The 23,982-nt window shown below is 39.6% G+C and overlaps 1 protein-coding gene across 6 annotated transcripts in view; it reads right to left on the bottom strand.

Moving 5' to 3' along the window:
• Positions 1-23,982, bottom strand: part of CHODL (chondrolectin) — a 574,497-nt gene that overhangs the window by 480,143 nt on the left and 70,372 nt on the right. The window lies entirely within an intron of this gene.

Here is a 23,982-nt window from a genome sequence, read left to right as displayed (position 1 = left end):
AAATATCTGGGGACTTTTCTAAGAAGAAAACTGTAATTGCTTGTTATTGCCAGACACTGCCTGACAGCATTGGGATTTGCTTGGCTTTTTGTGGCTGCTACCCCAAACTGGTAACCATTCAGTCAAATATAAGCTAAAATTAAATTACTTTTCCTTCATTGTTTATGTATTTCTGCTGAATGGGGACATTTCAGCAATGATTTTATATTCATTAGGAGGATGGAATACCAGAGCAAGTCAATCACAGTCATAATGAAAATACCAAGATATTCCTGTCTGTTTTTCCACAGTCTACTATGTTCGGTTGGAATAAAATACAGGATCTCTAGTGACATAACACTATATATAGATCTAAAGGCACTTTTTCTCTCACTGTGAATAGATACAGATGACAGAAAGTTGTGAGTTGTGTTCAGTAGCTTCCAAGGAACACACCTAGATGTCTCGCTACAAAAGCAAATTTTTCAGAATTAAACTAAAGCTGTTTTTTAATAACTAAAAATCTGAAAACTGTTCTTCTAGAAATAATCAAGGAAAAATACATATGTTTTCAAAGTGTTCATCAAACATATTTATCAAAGTGGAGGGTGGGGGAATATGTTATGTAGACATACATTAGAAGCTTAAACACAAAAGGGTTTAAAAGAGAAGAAATAGATCAGTGATTATGAGTTTTTTGGAATTGCTACCTACCATCCACAATTACACTTTTTGTTTCATGATATATTTACATCCTCTAGAAGCACGCAACAGTTATTACAGTTAACTGTGTTTGGATATCAGTTTAAGAATGTAACTATGCATATGCAGGCATGTAACAAAACCAAGGTTGTTATCAGATATAGCCAGGACTTTCTGTGAGTAATCCCAGGCATGCTTGACTCTCTCCATTAGAATTATAACATGTTCAACTACATTATCCAGTTCCTCCTACTGAGAGCTCCTAAATGGACTCTCACTTAGGATAGGAAAGGAAGGTTCAGAAAATTAAATTCAGAGCATACTAATTAAGAAGAAAATTTCCCATAGGTTTAGAGTGCAATGCAAAATAGTTCTCGATAATATCTGTATAGTAAAAGAAAACTTTTGCACTGAGAAGGGATAGGTATTAGACCCTGCTACCATTTACTTGCCATATTTTTGCAAATCTGATGAATCTTCTACTCCTCTATAATGTGGTCCATGAGGGTTTTAGGATGTATGTATTTCTTTGAAATAGTTAAGAAATGTATTTATTTACAAAATATTTAACAAGCTCACGATTACAAAAGAGGATGGTTTATTAAAGAAGAAGATGAGGATGTCTGAGGTGCATAGTTGAGAACCCCAACCTAAACTAATAGAAAAGAAGGGGCAGGGAGATTCTCCTGGGGGCTGAGTGGGGGCATGCAATCCTGAAGGATGAGAGAAAAGGGATTTGGAGAGTGAGTGAAGGTCTTGGGGAGTCAGGGGGGAAGTAGGGCATCTTTTAGGGATGGAAAGAAATGGCCAAGGGGTCAATGGTGGGGAGAGAAATAAGCAAGATAAGGGAGGAAAGCAGGAGAGAGATGGTGAATAAGAACAACAAGGTGGAAATGCCAAACATCTGGCTGGGAAAATATGGGTAGACCAGATCTGGCAAGACTAGATCTATTATCAGTATTTTTCAGGATTTTGACTTTTTTTTCCTTACGAGGGTCGGGGGATGAAGCCACTTAAAAGCCACATGTGGAACCAATACAAAGAGAATTACATCTCAGAAATATCACTGCCGCTGCACTGGAGACTGTGCATTAGTCCAGAAGAAGAGTAGTAGTACAGGAGCGCCTGGCTGGCTCAGTCCAAAGAGCATGGCTTTTGATCTTGGTGCTATGAGTTCAAGCCCCATGCTGCATGTGGAGATTACATAATACATACATACATACACTTTAAAAAAAAGAAAGAAAAATGGTAGTAGAGGGTCACACCAGAAAAGTGGTAGTGTTAGACCCGAATAGTAGAGAAAGAAAGACATGGATGGAATTGAGATGCATTTAAGAAGCAGACTCAGCAGGACATGGTGAAAACTGGACATGAGTTTGAAGAAGGAGGGAATTAGGTGGGGGAGGAAATGGGGATATAGGGAAATAGTGCTTAACAGGAGATTAATGGTCAGAGGGAAACCACGTATAGACAGAGAAAAGTGGATGCTGACAAAGATCATATACATCAAGTATTCTCTGAGGTCTTGCCTTTTGAGTCCAGACAAGATTTCCAGGAATGGATCTTAGATGAAAGATATGAATGGATAAAGATGTGGTTTATATATACAATGGAATACTACTTGGCAATGAGAAAGAATGAAATCTGCCCATTTGTAGCAACGTGGATGGAACTGGAGAGTGTTATGCTAAGTGAAATAAGTCAGGCAGAGAAAGACAGATACCACATGTTTTCACTCATATGTGGATCCTGAGACACTCAACAGAAGACCAGGGGGGAGGAGAAGGGGGAAAAAAAGAAGTTACAGAGAGGGAAAGAAGCAAACCATAAGAGACTCTTAAATACTGAGAACAAACTGAGGGTTGATGGGGGTGGGGGGAGGGGAAAGTGGGTAATGGGCATTGAGGAAGGCACCTGTTGAGATGAGCACTGGGTGTTTTATGGAAACCAATTTGACAATACATTTCATATAAAAAAAAAAGATGAAAGATAACAGTACAGAGCTATCCATGGATTGGATTGGATTTAGCCAAAAGATCTCTTCAAAGAATGGACTCTGGAATTTAATTAAAATTAGATCCCTTGGCACAAAAACAGACACATAGACCAATGGAATAGAATAGAAACCCCAGAACTAGACCCACAAACGTATGGCCAACTCATCTTTGACAAAGCAGGAAAGAACATCCAATGGAAAAAAGACAGCCTCTTTAACAAATGGTGCTGGGAGAACTGGACAGCAACATGCAGAAGGTGGAAACTAGACCACTTTCTCACACCAGTCACAAAAATAAACTCAAAATGGATAAAGGACCTAAATGTGAGACAGGAAACCATCAAAACCTTAGAGGAGAAAGCAGGAAAAGACCTCTCTGACCTCAGCCGTAGCAATCTCTTACTCGACACATCCCCAAAGGCAAGGGAATTAAAAGCAAAAGTGAATTACTGGGACCTTATGAAGATAAAAAGCTTCTGCACAGCAAAGGAAACAACCAACAAAACTAAAAGGCAACCAACGGAATGGGAAAAGATATTCGCAAATGACATATCGGACAAAGGGCTAGGATCCAAAATCTATAAAGAGCTCACCAAACTCCACACCCAAAAAACAAATAACCCAGTGAAGAAATGGGCAGAAAACATGAATAGACACTTTTCTAAAGAAGACATCCGGATGGCCAACAGGCACATGAAAAGATGTTCAGCGTCGCTCCTTATCAGGGAAATACAAATCAAAACCACACTCAGGTATCACCTCACGCCAGTCAGAGTGGCCAAAATGAACAAATCAGGAGACTATAGATGCTGGAGAGGATGTGGAGAAACAGGAACCCTCTTGCACTGTTGGTGGGAATGCAAATTGGTGCAGCCGCTCTGGAAAGCAGTGTGGAGGTTCTTCAGAAAATTAAAAATAGACCTACCCTATGACCCAGCAATAGCACTGCTAGGAATTTACCCAAGGGATACAGGAGTACTGATGCATAGGGCCACTTGTACCCCAATGTTCATAGCAGCACTCTCAACAATAGCCAAATTATGGAAAGAGCCTAAATGTCCATCAACTGATGAATGGATAAAGAAATTGTGGTTTATATACACAATGGAATATTACGTGGCAATGAGAAAGAATGAAATATGGCCTTTTGTAGCAACATGGATGGAACTGGAGAGTGTGATGCTAAGTGAAATAAGCCATACAGAGAAAGACAGATACCATATGGTTTCACTCTTATGTGGATCCTGAGAAACTTAACAGGAACCCATGGGGGAGGGGAAGGAAAAAAAAAAAAAAACAGAGGTTAGAGTGGGAGAGAGCCAAAGCATAAGAGACTGTTAAAAACTGAGAACAAACTGAGGGTTGATGGGGGGTGGGAGGGAGGGGAGGGTGGGTGATGGGTATTGAGGAGGGCACCTTTTGGGATGAGAACTGGGTGTTGTATGGAAACCAATTGGTCAATAAATTTCATATATATAAAAAATAAAATAAAATAAAATAAAATAAAATAAAATAAAATAAAATAAAATAAAATAAAATAAAATAAAATTAGATCCTTCCCAGTCAGTTTTATCTTTTTAGGGTTTTTTGTTTGTTTGTTTTTTGGGGGTTTTTTTTGTTTTTTTTTTAAGTATAGGTGTGTGTGTGTGTGTGTGTGTGTGTGTGTGTGTGTGTGCTGATGATAATTTGTATACTCAAGACTTTATATAGCCAGAGAAGAAATGACATAGTAAACCTTTTTTAACAATTCTAATGGCAGTCAAGATGGATATCTTTACTTAAAATATTAAAAACAATATTGCTGGGGCGCCTGGGTGGCTCAGTCAGTTAAGCGTCCAACTTCGGCTCAGGTCATGATCTTTCGGTTCCTGAGTTCAAGCCCCGCGTCAGGCTCTGTAATGACAGCTCAGAGCCTGGAGCCTGTTTCAGATTCTGTGTCTCCCTCTCTCTCTCTGACCCTCCCCCGTTCATATTCTGTCTCTCTCTGTCTCAAAAATAAATAAACGTTAAAAAAAAATTAAAAAAATAAAAATAAAACAATATTGCCTAGCAGGTTCTTGCCCAGGATGTGAACAACTTAAAAAGTAAATACAAAATGAAGTATGTAGGTTAATTCCTGTCCTAATCAAAATATTGCTTTCCCTTTATAATGTGAGGGGAGTCAGACTACAGTTCAGCATCCAAGGAAAGATTTTAGCCTTCTTGTTCATTGAAACTTTTCTTCAAGATCTTAAATTCACTAAGTCTTATCTTTTTTCTTGCCTATAATTGATATTTGCCTTTGTAATGTTCCTCTCTCCCTCTGCCTTTCCCTCCTCTCTCTTAAAATAAAATAAAAAAAAAAAAAGGCTTCTCAATATGCTAAGGGTTTGCGAACCAGTTCACTGTGGCTTTGAGGCTGTAAGTGAACAGTTTTTCTAAAAAAAAAAAAAAAAAAAAAAAAAAAAAAAAGACTATTTTCTGTTCCACGAGACAAGATGCTCATGCCACTGGATACTCGTCTGCCATCAAGTTCCAGAATCATAACCTTATGCTTTTTAGATACTTTTCCAGAATGAAGGAAGGGACAGTAAATGGACAACCTAGGCCCATTCAGAGGTATAAGGAGAGAGAAGGAAGCTGATACCTTCTTGCCATTCTCAAAGGTACCTTATAAGGCTAATGTACAAAATTCTACTCTGCCACAGGGGCATGCTAACTAGGACAATAGTTAGAGCTAATTAAGCAATCAAACTGAAATAGAGTGATTATTTTCGCTTGTGTGCTCTCTCTTGCTTTTTTTTTTTTTTTTTTTTACCCCTTATCCCTTTCTATCCTACATAACCTTTTTCATTAAAAATAAGAACCCCCAGGGGTGCCGGGTGGCTCGACGGTTAAGCATCAGACTTTGGCTCAGGTCATGATCTCACAGTTCATGGGTTGGAGCCCCGCATCTGGCTCTGTGCTGACAGCTCGGAGCCTGGAGCCTGCTTCGAATTCTGTGTCTCCCTCTCTCTCTGCCCCTCCCCTATTCACACTCTGTCGCTCGCTCTCAAAAAATAAATAAAACATTTTAAAAAATAAATAAATAAAATAAAATAAAATCCCCCAAACCATCATTACTGTTAAACCATGAAAACAACATCAGAAAAACCCAACTAGAGGAACTTTCCACAGAATATCCAGTCAATATCACTTAAAACTGTTTTGGTGATTAAAAAAAGGGGGTGGGGGGGAGAACTGTAAAGGTCATGAAAAATAAGAAAAAAACAGAAAATGTCCAGACCAGAGGGATCAAGAAATATGGCAATTAATGCAGTGTTGTCTCATAAATGGGATTCTGGGAGAAAAATTTAAGGTCTTTAGTGGAAAAACTAGTGAAATCCAAATAAAGTCTGGATTTACAGTAATGGACCAATGCTGATCTTTTAGCTTTGAAAAATGTGCTGTGGGAATGTAAAACATTAACATTGGGGGTGCCGGCTAAAGGTATACTAAAGTTATGCACTTACTTTCTTAATCTAAGCTTATTCCAAAACAAAACATTTGTTAAGAAAATAAAAAATAAAACCTTCAGGGGCACCTGGGGGCTCAGTTCATTAAGTGCCCAACTTCGGCTCAGGTCTTGATCTCACGGTTCATGGGTTTGAGCCCCACATCAAGCTCTGTGCTGACAGCTCAGAGCCTGTAGCCTGCTTCAGATTTCCTGTCTCCCTCTCTCTCTGCCCCTCCCCCTTTTGCACTCTGTCTCTGTCTGTCTCTCTCTCTCTCTCTCTCAAAAATGAATAAACATTTAAAAAAATTTTAATAAATAAATAAATAAATAAAACCTCATTTCATCTTCTTCCCCCACTAGTGGTAACACCCAAACATAAATAATATTTTATATTATACAATGTAATGTATTCATCTCTGATTTACATTATTTAATTTAATACTCAGAGCAGCTGCATGCACGGCCAGAATTGGTATTATGGTCCCCACTTTACACTTGAGGAAACGGAAGCTTTGAGAGGTGGTAACTTGCTCCTAGTTCAGTGTTGGTTAGGCTGCAAACCATTTTTACAAGCTATTTTTGCAAGGAGACTTCAAAAATACAGTGGCTCAGAAAAAAATCTTTTCTAAAAATGGGGATATAATTGACGTGTAGCATATAAGTTTAGGATGCACTTGCTGATTTGATACATTTTATATTGCAATACCATTACCACTGTAGCATTAGCTAACATCTCTTCAAAAAAAAAAAATTAACTACTTATTTCTCTCTCATGTCACAGTCCAGAATTGTCTGAGCATCTAGGGTCTTTCTATGTTGTTGCCCTCTTGGGTTCTGCCCTTACAGGTGAACATGGGCTCACTAATATTGCATTCCAGCTCAGGGGAAGAAACAAAAATGAACGGAGAAGCAGACAACCTCTTCATGAATATTATAAGAACTGTATAAGAGCATTATACAGAATTGCAAGTAAAAAAAAAAAAACATTTTTACTTGCAATCCATTGTTAACACTTAGTCATACAACTGCACCTAAGTTACAGGAAGACTAGGGGATGTTGTCTAGCTGGGAGGCTATACCTGAGCAACGGGTACTACACAGAAGAAAATGGGAAAGAATTTTGGGGACAATTAACAAAATCTGCCATGATTACCAGGCTCATTACAAGTAGAACAGGGTCTTTAATCAAGGTTTCCTGTTTTCAAGTTTGGCACTATTCCTATTGCCTGCTGAATACACATCTGTACTCTCTATTCATCTCTATATAAAAGGAAAACAACTAAAAAATTCAGTTAATACTTTGTTTTACCTTTTAATATATATATTTTTGTAACTAAATTTACCACTTAATAAAATCAATGACTTATTAGTCATTTCCTTCCGGGTCACATTCTTGTGATGTTTCTATTTTTGGTGACATCAATTTAAATGCTTGTGTGTGTTCTGGATTGCACATTCAAGGTAGTGCTGTCTTTCACTTTTGTCTTAAAACTAGAGAAAGACCAAAGAAATAGACGGATGGCTGAAGAGAACTCTGCTGTTCTGTGCTGTATGGCCTATTTTGCCAGTCGCCATGTGACCTCAGAAAAACTATCTGTTTGACCTTTTTTTACTCCACGATCAAATCTAGGTTTTGTGGAACTAAAGATTATATGTGATTTCAAAATATACTTTAAGAAAAATATACAATTATAATCCAAGTTTAAGCATGAAAATACAAATTTATAGTGAGAAATAAAATCATAACTAAAAAAAATGTTAAGCTGACAAATACCACAAATATCACAAAATCCTGAATAATAAGATATTTTTATGTTGTCTCACACACTGCTATAATACTTTCCCCCCTACATTTTTGTCTGCATACTCTTTGATAATCTTTTCCTATGATGACAATTTTGTAATATTTTTTAAAATGTTTGTTTTGAGAGAGACAGAGAGAGAGAGACAGGGAGGGAGGGAAGGGCAAAGGGAGAGAGAGAGAATCTCAAGCAGGCTCTATGCTCAGTGCAGAGCCCAATGCAGGCGATGCACAGCTTTATCTGTGAGATCACGACTTGAGCCGAAATCAAGAGTTGGATGCTTAACCAACTAAGACACCCAGGTGGCCCTGTTTTGTAATATTTTTTAAAGGGGACAAAAAGAAAAAAAAATTCTATCATGATTAATTCAAATTGTTTTCTCCTATTGACAGCTGGCATCCATTTTTAAAAAGCAACTTCGGGGCGCCTGGGTGGCTCAGTTGGTTAAGCATTCGACTCAATTTCGGCTGAAGTCATGGTCTCATGGTTTGTGGGTTCAAGCCCTGCATCGCTCTGTGCTGACAGTGCAAGATTCTTGGGATTCTCTCCCTCTCTCTCTGCCCTCCCCCACTCACCCATACCTGAATGCTCTCTCTCTCTCAAAAATAAACATTTCATAATAATAATAATAATAAAATAAAAAAGCAGCCTCACACTTAGCTGTACTTGCTGTTTGTATTGGTTTTTGCCTTACAAACACAGCAATTATAATAAACTCTATTTTTGTGGGATTCCCAGCAAAAAGGAAGAAAAATGGTAGCCTATAAGTATATGTTCCACATTATCATGTATAATCCTGACCAGAAGGAATCTCCACTTTGACTAGGCTTCAAAAACAACTGAATCCCCTCTGCTTACTTTTTTTTTTTTTTGCAATTTTTGTACTTTTGCTGGGTTTCCAATTTTAACACATTTTTAAAGCAGTTTAAAATTACAATGAAATTGAGAGAAAGAGATTTCCCTTTTTTCCCCCACCCCCACACATACAGAGCCTTCCCCCATTACCAACATCAGTCACCAGAATGCTGCATTTTTCTTTTCATTTCAAGGATGAATCTATATTGACACATTATAATCATCCTAAGACCACAGTTTACTTTAGGGTTCACTCTTGGTGGTATACATTATATGGGTTTGAACAAATGTATAATGACATATATCTATCATTATAATATCATAGAGTATCTTCACTGCCCTAAAAATCCTCTGTGCAATCTGGCTAATCACCTCCTCCCCCATACACAACCCCTGGCAACCACTGATCTTTCACTGGGTCTATTTTGCCCTTTCCAGAATGTCATATAGTTGGAATCATACAGTACGTAGCCTTTTCAAATAGGCTTCTTTCACTTAGTAATACCCATTTAAGTTTCCTCCAGGTCTTTTCATGGTCTGCTGCAATCTTTCTTACACATCCGATGACTGGAAAACATCCCACGAAACTAGCTTCTGACGCCCTTCATTTCAAGCCTTTTTTCTTCTCTACTGTGCACAGAGCCAAGGGCTATCAGATTTGGAGACTGAGTGGGAGAAGAAAGGCACCATAGGATGTGTCTGGAAAGCTACTCCTACCCCAGAACAGCTAGCAATAACTTACCCACACATGGAAATAACCTAAAAATCCCACACCGCATAAATGCATCCTCGACTCAACTTCTCTCAGCCAGGTGCCAAAAATACTCCAAGGTCACCCGACAGGAGGTGAAACCTGATGGAGAAGTCAGAAAGGAAAAAAGACTACAGTAATCTGGACTGTGGTTCCTCCTGCAATGACGATATAATCACATTGTTAAGGCCACTCCCAGAGCCTTGGAAAGAGCCTGTGCTAGGGAAGTGCCCTGTAGTTTAAGCTTTATTTGCTTCACAATAAACCTGCCTTCCTCTTCTCACATGTAAAACAGAGCTAATATTGGCCTAGCTTTATTGAAATGACTGAGTGGGGAAAATATGCAGAAACACTGAAAATGAAAGGCTCCTGGGAAAGTAGACACACGCATGCCAGACACCAAAAGTCTGTGGAGAAAGTGTCTCCAAACGTATCATCTCAGTGAATGTGAAATGATTATCTTTCTGGCTTCCTTCCATCTGGGTTTGCTTTCTTTTCCCTTTATCCTCACTTTTACATATAATTCTGGTGTCTCTTTCCCCCACTTTGCTTATATATTTTTCTTCTCTCATATTTTGTTTCCTGTTTTCTCTGCTCTCTTTTCCCCCGTCCAGCCGCTCTTCTCCCCCTCAGCCCACAATTCCTGTGGCCTGTAGAGCTGCTCCTCCAGCTTTTCCTAAGCTGCTTTAAAACCTACAGATGCTGGGATAGCCATCAATCTAGAAGAGACAGGCAGCCATGTGATGCCTGACTCTCCAGATGGGGTTTCAGGGTGACCCTGCCTGATCACCAGGCTCGACTTATGAAATACAGCCACTGATGAAATTCATGGCAGGCAAACCTCCTGCACAATGTGGGGCAACAGCATGATGGATGGGCCCCTGATGATGGATGGCTCCTCTCTTACCCGTAGTCCATGAATTTTGGTTCATGAATTTCCTCCAACAGAGACTGAGTTGTCCAGAGATAAGATAACAACACTCAACCAGGCGCTGGGCTCTGGGCTTATTACTTGCTTAGGGATATCACCCTCATTAGTCAAGTAAAGCAAATCATTACTGACAATGTAAGGTTTTAGTCCATTTTAGTGGTTTTAAAATTAAACAGACAGCTGGTGTACGGGTCAAGATTCCTAGCACTGTAAAAAATTCTTTTATAAAATATGAGCAAAACATGGAATTTAAGTAAAAGGGAAGATTTATATATAGGAGCTTAATAATCCTCCTTGTCATCTGTTCATTCTTTTGGGGAAATTACTATTACAGCTCACTATAATCTTAAGCCTTCATAGTTTTCTCTTTTTTTTTTCTTAATACATGACCCTATTTTTAGTATTAGGAAATGAATCAGAAGTCCGAATACAAAAAAAAAAAAAAAATTGGGTGATTTTAATATGTCTGCTAACATTGTCTCATTAATCCTCATGGTACTTCCGAAAGATGTATGCAATGTATTTTTATCTCCATTTTACAGAGTGTGAAACCAAGATATCCTAAAGCTCTTTAAGCATACTTAAGATCACAGAGGCGTTCAGTAATATAGTCAGAAATAAAAGCCAGCTTTTCTTACAAGCAGGTCTCTGACAATTAATCAGAATCACAGCAAGTCTGCTCTTTCTTTGATGACTAGAAATTTCGTCTGAAGCTGAATGCTGATTTAAGCATGAATAAAGTCATCACAGCTGGTAATTTTATATCTTTAGGAGATTTTTCAGTCCAAAAACTTGTAACATAACATGTGCCCCTGCTTAGATTTGGTACATCACAGCAAAGACAACTACCGGAAAAAAAAAAACAAAAAAACAAAAAACCCATTATTAAGAAAATCTTAGTCTCCCTTACTTCATTTATAAAATTCAAAAGTCATTCCTATGGAAAACAGAATCCATAGACTCCAAATGAAAAAGAAGTGGCAATGCAGAGTCAAGATTTTGTAAGAACACAGTCAGTATCTTGGAAATTGGACTCAGTTATCTCCTGGGGATTCTGGTTCCTGGCCTTGCAACCAACACTGCCAAGCATGAGTAATAATAACAGCCATGTCAACATGGAGCTGATATGGCAAAAATCACTCTTGTTTCCCCAGTGCTTGCCTTAGCCTAATGAGCAAGGTATTTAATGCATAATTATCACCTACAAAAGGGAGGATATGTGAATCGATGATACTCAAATACATCGCTATCACTCTGCCCCAATGTAATTTCTACCTGCAGACGATCCTAATGTTCCTGGAGTATTTCAAGTTCTTTCCACTACTTAACACTTTAACAACCAAAGGATCTCTTCCATCAACCTTCCACAAAAAAGAATTTCCCTCTCTATGATGTCCAAAGTTTTACATGTAGACTGCCTTCATGTCACTTTCATTGAACAAATAACAACTAATTCAATGGTGTTCCAATTTTATTGACCATAATAGTCACCTGGGGTGCAATGTTAAACATTTTCAGGCCTCCAGCAATTCTGATTCAGAAAGGAGGAAAGGACTCAACATTTAAACAAAAACCCCAAGGAATTCTGATACAGGCATTGCAAGGACCACTCTTAGAAACAAAACAAAACAAAACAAAACAAAAAACCCACCTCTCTGTAATGGCCCTCTATTCTGCAGCTTAAAAAATGGAGACTCAGAAAAGTTTTTCACCCAAGACCATTCATTCATCCATTCAGTCAGTCAGTCAACAAATACTACAGCATAGATGTTCAGACAGTATTGGTTTGTGCAGAATTAGAGTCTGGCCTGGTTCCTAATCCATGGTTATTTCTACTTAGGCTGCTGCCTTATGTTATGGAAGTTCCAAGTAATACAGGAGACTAGAAGGGGGTGGTCAGGAAAGGCCTTGTGGAGTGGATAGAATTTGGAATTAACTCATGGATAAAATTCCAGTTGTCAAGATGAGAAGAGAGGAACTAGCCCAGCAAAGATATTAATAATGGTGCAAGGGCTTGTGTCCAGAACTGCAGGTTGCACCAAGTAATACATGAATGAGGAGAAATGAAAGAAGAATGATATATCTTAGAGCCCCCCACTTGGCATGTTTCAGGAGACCTCAGAGGCTTATCACCTATATCTCTTGGCACTTCTTAAAGCCACATCCAAATTTGTTGGGGTTCCCATTGGAATAAGGAGAGTCCTGCCAGCAGCGGCCTGAGCCCTCCAAGCACAAGTACCCTCCAGCCTCTAGTGCCAGCAGCTTTGTCCTGAGCACTAGAAGAAGCACTAGAAGAAGAAAAAATGTCTTCTTCATTAATAATTTACAGATGCAGGATTGGGAAGGAGATGAAAAAGGTTACATGCAAAAGCCAGAAAAAAAGTATAAATATGACGTGGAGTGAGTCCTCAGGATGCCAGGGCCTCAGGAGGGAGAGGAGAAACACTAATCAAGATGTGTAACCATGAGCCACCTGGCTGGTTCAGTCAGTACAGTATATGACTCTTGACCTTGGAGTCATGAGTTTGAGCCCCACATTGGATATAGAGCTTACTTTTTAAAAAAGAAAGAAAAACAAAAGGTGTGTAAGCACGGAGTAATTTCTCGCGGCACTTTGGTTCTTGGCCCAAGCTTTGATTAGAATCAAAGGAGCTTCCGAAAAAATACCAATGCCTTGGCACCTCCACAACCAATGGAATCAAGAGCCAAAGGGTGGAATTGAGGCATCACTACATTTTAAAAGCTCTCTGGGTGGATCCACCGGACTCCTGGCAGCCTGGGTTGTGAACCACTGATCTAAAAGGTTAGAAATTCCAGAACTTGCAGCATTATTTAAAATAGTGAAGACATGGGATCCACCAACGTGTCCACTGACAGATTAGTGGGTAAAGAAACTGTGATATATATATTAGAATACTATTTAGCCATAAAAAAGAAGGAAATCCTGCCACTTGAGACTTGCCATTGGATAGATCTTGAGGCCATTATGCTAAGTGAAATAAGCCAGAGAGGAAAATACTGTATAGTCTCACTTATATGTGGAATCTAAAAAACAAACAAACAAAAAGCCCAAACTTATAGAAAAGGAAATCAGATCCATGGTTAGCAGAGGCAGGGGTCAGGAGGGAGGGGGATTGAATAAATGCCATGAAAATGTACAAACTTCTAGTTATAAAATATATAAGTACTAGGAATACAACATGATGATTATAGTTAACACTGCTGTACAGTATATTTGAAAATTGCTAACAGAAAAAATCCTAAAAGTTGTCATCATAAGGAAAGAAATATTTCTTCTTTTTTTTATGTCTATAAGATGGTGTATGTTAACTAAACTTACTATGGCAATCATTTTGTAATAAATGTAAGTCAAGTCATTATGCTATATACGTTAAACTCATCTGGTGCTGTATGTCAACTATACCTCAAGAAAATGAAAAACTAAAAACAGAATGGCAGAGCTTGAATACAAAAATGCAATATAAATGTGCTGGAGACAATGATTTGAGCTGCAGGTGGATTAAAACAGAGTAACTTCAATCTGTGACTAAGACTGAACAAGAGAGGCCTCAGTAATCCTAGGAACAAGTTAAAGGCATAAGCCAGCATCTGAGGCTGGCACCTAAGGTTCTTAGAGAATCTGAATAGTAAGCCAGTGGGTGTCAGGCTAGATAAACTCATTTTTTAAAATATGTACATACTTCAAACCTATTATTATCTTCATTTTTCAAATAAGGAAGCCGAGTCATACAGAGGTAAGGTTGCCTAAGGCTCTTAATAGGACATTTGCTCAAAAACAAATAAATGAATATTAAATCAAACTGATTTCAATACAGACAATAAAATACAGTTGAATTAGAAAGCACTGCCATTTTTGTAGGTTAAAAATAGTTTAATATAGGGATGCCTGGGTGGCTCAGTCGACTTTTGATTTTGGCTCAGGTCATGATCACAGAGTTCATGAGTTCAAGCTGTGCAGAGTGGAACCTGCTTGCGATCCTCTCTCTCCCTCTCTCTCTGCTCCTCCCCTGCTTGCACACATGTACTTTCTCTCTCTCTCAAAATAAATAAATAAACTTAAAAAAATAGTTTAATATAGGCAATTCTACAGAGCTTATCCTAATACATTCCTGTCTGATCTTGTCTTTAGGTATGGTTCTTACTCAATTGTTGTTCAGACTGTATCTTTTGGTGGGGGGGAGGGGTGGAAATTCTTGCTGACCTTTATTTTTTTTTAACTTGTCTTATTTTTTATTTTTTTAAATTTACATCCAAATCAGTTAGCATATAGTGCAACAATGATTTCAGGAGTAGATTCCTTAGTGCCCCTTACCCATTTAGCCCATCCTCCTTCCCACAACCCCTCCAGCAACCCTCAGTTTTTTCTCCATATTTATGAGTCTCTTCTGTTTTGTCCCCCTTCCTGTTTTTATATTATTTTTGTTTCCCTTCCCTTATGTTCATCCGTTTTGTCTCTTAAAGTCCTCATATAAGTGAAGTCATATGATTTTTGTCTTTCTCTGACTGACTTCACTTAGCATGATACCCTCCAGTTCCATCCACGTAGCTGCAAATGGCAAAATTTCATTCTTTTTGATTGCTGACTAATACTCCATTGTATATATATATATACCACATATGCTTTATCCATTCATCCATCGATGGACATTTGGGCTCTTTCCATACTTTGGCTATTGTTGATAGTGCTGCTATAAACATGGGGGTGCATGTGTCTCTTCGAAACAGCACACCTGTATCCCGTGGATAAATGCCTAGTAGAGCCATTGCTGGGTCATAGGGTAGTTCTATTTTTAGTTTTTTGAGGAACCTCCATACTGTTTTCCAGAGTGGCTGCAACAGCTTGCATTCCCACCAGCAATGCAAAAGAGATCCTCTTTCTCCGCATCCTTGCCAACATCTGTTGTTGCCTGAGTTGTTAATGTTAGCCATTCTGACAGGTGTGAGGTGGTATCTCATTGTGGTTTTGATTTGTATTTCCCTGATGATGAGTGATGTTGAGCATTTTTTCATGTGTCGGTTCTGGATGTCTTCTTTGGAGAAGTGTCTATTCAAGTCTTTTGCTCATTTCTTTACTGGATTATTTGTTTTTTGGGTGTTGAGTTTGATAAGTTCTTTATAGATCTTGGATACTAACCCTTTATCTGATATGGTTCAGACTGTATCTTGGCCTTATATTCTTCTGGAGACTTTTTTTTTTAAATTTTTTTAATGTTTATTTATTTTTTGAGAGAGAGAGACAGAGTGCGAGCAGGGGAGGAGCAGAGAGAGGGAGATACAGAATCCAAAGCTGGCTCCAGGCTCCGAGCTGAGCTGTCAGCACAGAGCCTGACGCGGGGCTCAAACTCGCAGCCAGATCATGACCTGAGCCAAAGTCAGACGCTCAACGGACTGAGCCACCCAGGTGCCCCTGGAGCCTTCTTCTAAATACAATTTCCAACATACCGGAATTATAAATATTCATATATCAACTTATCTATCTTTCTATTTGCCTCATATCGGCAATCAGTCCTACTTGATAAAGAGTTTAAACCAAGGGAAGCAGAGTAAATAAATGACTCTCCCTGATAACAAAAACAGGCTAATAAACCTTTTATAGGCTATCAACCCTAGCAGAAAGAACTGAGATTTATTGAACTAGCCAGCTTCCAGGTTTCTGTGAGAACAAGGGCAAAGCTGGCAGCAAAGTAACAGACACAAAGCCTGTGAACTTAGTCTCTAACTTCTTTATTAAAAAGCAGGAAAGAAAAGCATCCTTTTCTCAGAGTGTTATCCTAGAGGAAACCTGGCTGGCTCTAACAGTGGTTCAGTAAGTAAGACTATGCTAAGGAAAGTTTAATTGGATTGCCATCCTATTAATTCCATTCTCCACCACAGAGTACTATATTCTATTCGGTCTCACCAGATTGCCTTGAGTAAGTTTCATGAGGCCAAAACCACCTCTATCTTACTCATCTTTTGATTATCAGTGCCTGGCATGGTGAGTACCAAGAGGTACAGGCTGACAAGTATTTGGGGAAGAATAAGTTTATAAAAGCAGGAGTTGATATAGTCACAATACAAACAATAGCTGCTTTTCTAATCTCATCTTGCTAACAACTGGCAATGTGATATTGGACAAGTTATTTAAATTCTCTGGGCTTCCCTTTCCTCATGAGTAAAAGAGGGGATTGGGATCGAATCCCTCTTCAGGGATTCCAATGCACAGAAGAGACTGTGATTGGGTTAGTCTTGTGAACTAGTCAAGAATTTTTAGTTAATGTCTCTGCACTCTTTTCCTGATCTATTCATCATCCTCCTCTATACTAACCCAAAAGCATACCAGAGAAGGGCAAGGATGCAAAAATATGAATCAAATTACCAAGAATTTTCACGAGGCTTTTTGAGGTATCTGAATCCCCTTGACCACATTAGATTTACGATAGCAAGGTTCATAGGGACAAAGCCTCAGTATGCAGAAGTTAGGTTCTCTTTGTATATTGTCTGATTCAATTTAGGAATATTTCAGAACCATATTTCATTCCACAAAGTCCACATTTTCACTGCAGTACAGTGCAATTAAAACAATTGAAATTTTTCTGTGAAAAGCCAGTTTCTCCTCTGTGGAATGAGACCAGATAATAGCATCTTTTTAGCAAAGTCAAACTTTTGAAATTCTCTGTTCTTGTAAAGAAACATATCCTCCAACTGGCAAATGGCATATGTTCTAGGATTCCACTCCATTCTGAAAGAGGAAAAGTAGCCCCAAACACCACCACTCTTAACCTATTTGCCAACCTCTTCAGATACCTTTCACAAGGTTATAGTTTGGATCAAAAGGACTATAATATGAGGGAAAAAGAAAAAAGGGAGAAACAGAGAAAGACCTGGCACTCTCTATATCTACTAGAAAAGCCTTGAACTCTAATCTTACATCCGTATACATGTCTAGACAGGTAACAGAAAGAGGTCTTAGGCTTTTAATTCCCTAATGAAGTTTGAATAATATATTTAAATTTTTGATACTTTTTGGAATATTTAATTATAGCATTTATGAAGCAGCTATGGAGAAAATACCACTGTCCTGGTCAGAGACTGAGGAGGCCACATACCTGATGATCCTGTGATTACTGTTGTGTAATAGAGCAATCCAAACCCAGGTAGCTCAGAGCAGTACTCATTTTATGATATGTAGTGAATGTGGGTGAGCCATTCAGATGACCTTTTAAGACGAGGCACTCATTCCCTTTGGAATGATGGTTCTCAGCTAAGTTCCTCACACCACTCTGAAAAGAGCCACCTTGTCCAATGGGCATCCCCCATCTAATTACTGGTCCTTCTTATGGGATCGGCTGATGCCTTTTTTTTTTTTTTTTTTGATGACTGCATTTGCAGTTCAAGCCTTCCTTCTGTGCAATATTACCTCCTTTTCTCCTCCATAAAAATTGAACTCAACTGTGCTCCCTAATAAGTCTTTGCATATGAAGCTCTATCTCAGAGTTTATTTCCTGGGTAACTCAATGAAAAATATAATAGCAACTAAGGTGGAGACAATGGTGAAAGAAGTCTGTCTTTACTTAGGAAGCCCTGGAAGTGATTAGGGGAGACTGAATCAGCCATGGCAGAGCACTTGTTAGTTACACTGTCACCATTAGAGAAGTCTCAGAATGGCAACCACACAAGGGAAATGACTTTGAGTCCTTCCTGGGAGTGAGCCTTGTTCTCTATTCCATTCAGCATTATGCTGAAAAACTGGCTCTGTGGGGGAAAAAAGACATCTGAGTTTCAACCTTTGCTGAAATCCACGAAGTAGTTTGGCTGCTTTCGAACTATTGACTGTTTAACAACTGGGCTCATCAAATTCCTAAATATTTCACAATAAGCTCTTGGGGACCAGGAAGACAGCCATCTTCAGGACATCACTGCAACTTACAGATCTGGTATAGGCCTGTCAGTGGCTTAGACTTGCCGTGGCATGAGAATCAGAAGACCATAGCAACTAAGCAGAACACACAAAGGCTCTCTGACTGAACTTGAATGCGAGGTATATAGAGAATATGAGCTGCCACTTTCAACAATAGTCAAATTATGAAAAAAGCCTAAATGTCCATCAACTGACAAATGGATAAAGAAGATGTGGTTTATATATACAATGGAATACTACTTGGCAATGAGAAAGAATGAAATCTGCCCATTTGTAGCAACGTGGATGGAACTGGAGAGTGTTATGCTAAGTGAAATAAGTCAGACAGAGAAAGACAGATACCATATGTTTTCACTCATATATGGATCCTGAAAAACCCAACAGAAGACCAGGGGAGAGGGGGAGGGGGGAAAAAGTTACAGAGAGGGAAGGAGGCAAACCATAAGAGACTCTTAAATACTGAGAACAAACTGAGGGTTGATGGGGGTGGGGGAGAGGGGAAAGTGGGTGATGGACATTGAGGAGGGCACCTGTTGGGATGAGCACTGGGTGTTGGAAACCAATTTGAGAATAAATTACATATAAAAAAGAGAGAGAGAGAGAGAGAGAATATGAGCTGCCAACACCGGAGAGTAAAAGCTAAAAATGCAGACGCAGTGATGCTATAGGGACCAAGAAGCAGTGAAAACAATGAGTAAACAGTTGGTAATGAAAAGTAACCACGTGGTGGCAAGATCAGAAATGAGGACTCCGAGTGATACAGAGACAGGAAGAGTAACTGTCTCAGTCAGCTGTCTCAATGGCAGGGTCATATACTGAAGAGCAATCAACTTGCACTATGGACACGGTACCTGGAGAGCTGCATTTCACCCCAGACATGTAGAGCTGTCTGAGTACACAGCCTGTCCGGCTGCAATCTCCATCTTCCTCATTTTCACATACTCCCTCACAATCAGTCCCTATTATTTGAAGCAATCAGAGAGAACGTCTGTTGCTTGCAAAGACACGCGTTTATTAACCCCAGGTCACCATCTGAACTGAATAGCTGCAAGGCAGAAACAAACTCAGAGTGTATACAAAGGTTGTTGACATCATCAGAGGCAACCCAAAATAGAAGCAGCAACCAAGGGAGAGACAAAGCCATTCTCTTCCCAGGGTTTAAATATCCATGGGGGGGGGGGGGCGGGGGCAGCATGATTATATCACTCCTTTACCCTACTAATGAAGGGAAGGACTATTAGGGTCTTGGATACCACTCATTCATTCATTCAACAAACATTTAATGAATGTCTATTCTGAGAGCCCAAAAGTATAGGGTGGACTCTGGGGATACAATGATAATCAGAAAAAGATACAGACTCTCCATCATGGAGCCTATAATTTAGTGAAAGAGATAAATATTTTATCAAAAAACTGTCCAGAGAAAACATAGAACTTGACTGTACTAAGTGCTAAGAAGAAGAGATATATGGTTCATGAGATTTCACAGTAAGGTTGAGGGGACTGGCTTTGTTGGGGAGATTAGAGAATTCCTTAAGAGATAAGGTATCAAGATCTGAACAATATGTTCCAGTGAATAGAGGAGGAAAGAGTATTGAGGAAAACGGGAAACAACATGTGCCAAAGCATATGCAAAGGAGGCCTGGGGACTGGCTGACCTTTGGATTCAGAGCTGAGCCCTGGATCAGCAGTATCCATATGACCTGGGAGCTGATTAGAAATGCAGAAATTTCAGGCTCCATCACAGATCTACTTCATCTATTTCATTCTGCATTTTAAGAAGATTCCCAAGTGATCTGTATACATTTTAACATTTGAGAGACTAAAAGAAAACCAGTGTGGCTGGATCTAAGAAAGTGAGGGGTGAGGCATGGTATGAGCCAAGGCTGGACAAGCAGACAGAAAACAAACACCCAGAGCATCACTGGCTGCATTTAAGAGTTTGGCTTTATCCTAAAAGTACTGGGAAGTCATGAAGGGTGTATGTGTTAGGGGTAAGTAGAAGCGAATAGAGTTGCAATGTAGAAACTTATCAGATAGAAGTAGAATTAAATGTGATTTGCAATCAGGCTATTACAATGGTCCAGGCAAGAGAATGTGAAAGTGTAAGCTCTGGAGATGAAGGTGGAGTTGGAAAGAAGTGAATTAATCTGAAAAATACTCAGGAAATAAAGTTAACAAGACATGATGATGGTTTGGATTTGGGGAGAGGAAATGACAAAATATAGGATGCTTTCAGACATACACAAATTATTTTCATGGTCTTTGCTGATTTTTACTATCATATTCACAGCACCAACAATTATGCCAACAGGTACCCAATATTTGTTAAATAAATAAAGGACTGAACTGAATAGAAAGTCTGAGACATAGTTTTAGGGAGAAGATCATGAGTTAGGCTTTGGAATTGTTGTGGGTTGAATTGTGTTCCCCAAAAAGATATGCTGAAGTCCTAACCCCCCAATACCTCTGAATGTGGCCTTATTTGGAAACAGGGTCTTTTTGTAGGCATTATCAAGTCAAAATGAGGTCATATTGGATTAAGGGCACTAAATATAATGACTGGTGTTCTTATATAGAGAGAGAGATTTGGAGACATGAAGACACACGTGGGGAAAGACAGATACTTTAAGATGGAGGCAAAAATGGAACTGATGTATCTACAAGCTATGCATGCAGGCAACCACCAAACCCTAGAACACAGGGGCATGGAACAGATTTTCCCTCAGAGCTTCCACAAGGACCCAGCCCTGCAGACACCTTGATTTCAGACTTCTGGCCTCCATAACTGTGAGAGAATAAATTTCTGTTGCTTTAGGCCTTCCAGTTTGTGGTATTTTGCTATGGTGGTCCTAGGAAACTAATACAGAAATGCATTTCTGATATCCAAGGAGAAATGTCTATTTATAAGTGGTTTGGAATTTGGATCTGAAACTGAGCAATTACCCTAATGAAGTCTCTTAGCCAGAACCTACTTTTCTTAAGATAAACACCTCTGATTACATCCCTCTTAACCACTGTGCCCTAGGAAATATGGGTATCCATCTTTGTTGTAAAGAACAGTCTGTGAGATCCCAAGTACCCCTTTGGCAAGCTAAGGGTTGAGAAAAAAAAAAAAAGATATAAAAGACAAGGAAATGTTACAAAAGAAAATGAAGTAAAGAGCATCAAAAAAAGTTGTTCTGCAGGAGTGCTCCAACTTCTGCTTCAAAGTTCAGAAGGTGCTTTTCTTATGTTTGAGATTGGTGTGTTATCTAATGACTTGGCTACAGTAGTTGCCCAGATGCCTCTTAAGATTTCTTCTAATTCAGCACCCCCCGACGCGGGTCTCGAACCCACGAACCACGAGATCATGACCTAAGCTGAAGTCAGATGTTTAATCAACTGAGCCACCCAGGCGCCCCAATCACTTTTTAAGAAAGGTTGGGAGATAACCTTTCTGGGCCTTTCCCAGGATGTAATCATTATCAACTCCCTATAATATTCTAAAGGTCATCCTTATTTACCGTAGGCCAGTCTACTTCCCAAGTATCAGAAATCAAATTGTCACAATAAGTTCATTATCCATGCTGTTCTATATCCAGCACAGCCTCCAATATAACTGTGCTTGAGTCCCAAGAATACTAACTGACTGGGAATTTGGACTATCTGGAAATGAAGAACTCATTATTCATCTTGCCTGGGTTTCTGTAGGTTTCTGTGCATGATAGGTAGGTAGTCCACTCCTGCAGGCTGGTCCTAAAGAGGGTATGGCTTTGAGCAGGACTATTAATTAATTCAAGCCACTAAAGAGCAAGGAACAAGAAAGGTGTTTCATATACAGATAATTTCAAATGACACATGCTTCAAGAGTTCACATCTATCTTCACAGATATAATGCATGGGTGGTACTGGATTCCAAGTTGGCCTACCTAATGTAACCAAACTCACTGAATATGACTATATCCGATAAATGATTACTGTATGAAATGCCACCCAAGACTCCCTCTTGGAATTCCTGGAACATACAGACCTGACAGCCAGATCAAAAAGGCCTCCCTCTTCTCCCCCTGGTCCTACCCCTAGATACTTGCTTCAGAATCAGAAGTATTTCCACAACTCTATGTCAAGTCAAACAAAATTCCTCTAAGCAATACACAGAGATGGACTTGTGCAGTAAACAACTACAAGTGGTCAGGGAGAAGTGGTTAAGGGGTCTCTGGCCAGGCCTCTTTCTCCCATCGAAGTCTTCCCTCTGTCCTAGGCTCCCCTAACTGCTAACCGCTTAACTAACCTTCTGTGTTACATGGATCCTCTCTGTAGACGTAGCCATGAACCAAAACCTTGTTTTTCCCCTTCCCTAACAATAACAACAACAAAAACTAAAATGAAGAAAATACAAAAGCATGAGTAAATGTTCAATTTTCATAGCACTGCCAAAGTTGCCCGTGCATTGGGTAATAGACTGATGCTAATACCTAGGAAGTGACTGTCACTCATTTGGCTATCCTACAGCACAGGTGTGCCCTGCTCTCCTTTGTCCCCAGCTGGAGAAGGTGAAGCTGGTCTTCCTACCTCAGCACTTGCTACTGAATCCATGTTAGCCATGAAACTCACTAAAGCACAACTGTCAGGTTTATTGGAGGGGTCAGAAGAGAGAAAGAGCTTATGACTCTGATCTCTGCTCTAATAAGAAGTGTTCCGTATTATCAAGACAATTAAAATAAAGGTGAGAATTTGGGGAGTTGGAAGCCAACCCTGGCAAGTGGGCTACACTTCTACTTTCCTTCATGTTTGCTTTAGAGATGTCTGAGGCTGTACAGCCAGTCTCCTTCTTTATCTCTTTAGATCTGGAGTGCAAGGGGAAAGGGAAAGAGCACCTCAAACAGGCTCAAACTTGCTCCACAGGCAGTGAGAGCATGGGTCCCAACCTTCAAGATAATCTAGACATTTTCCTGAGAGAAGATCAAGTGACCAGATATTTTTCTTTCCTTTTTTTTTTTTTTTTCCCGCCATCAGCAGTGGTCCTGTCAAACACAGCAGTATTGAGGCCTTAAGACTTGGAATTCTAGGAATCCGGGCTACAGTGACAGAAACATCTCCAGGGACCCACAGGGACAACTTGGCAGGCCATAGGTGCGTGATTGCAAAATGAGAGAAATAAAATGGGCAGCATAGGCACACTGGGGAGGGATCCCCTTCTATGAGAGACAAAAGAAAGAGAAAGAGAGGCTGTGGAAGTATAGGATTGTATTCGGACAAGAGAAAAACCAAGGACTGAGGAATGGAAAAAAATGAAGAAAGAACCAATTTCTAACACAATCCAGGTTTTGGGGACTTCCTCCGAACTGGGGCCTGCTGCCCTATGCCTGGATAGGAGAAGCCAGCCTCAGACTCAGTAGCAAGCTCAGAGAGGCAGTCAGAGGGTACAGGCCACCCTCGAGTGCTGTGGGAAGAAGGTATATTGCTGCTCCAAAGACAAAAAAACCCTGCAGGTGCTGGCCAGCCAGAACCGGGGTGGGATCCTTTAAGACACCAGGATTTGAATCCCAGCTAAGTGCCTGGGAGGCACTGGAGACTGTGGAGCAGGA

Source organism: Prionailurus viverrinus, chromosome C2 (assembly GCF_022837055.1).
Source record: "Prionailurus viverrinus isolate Anna chromosome C2, UM_Priviv_1.0, whole genome shotgun sequence".
Taxonomy (NCBI): Eukaryota; Metazoa; Chordata; class Mammalia; order Carnivora; family Felidae; genus Prionailurus; species Prionailurus viverrinus.
This window is presented reverse-complemented; position numbering and strand designations above follow the sequence as displayed.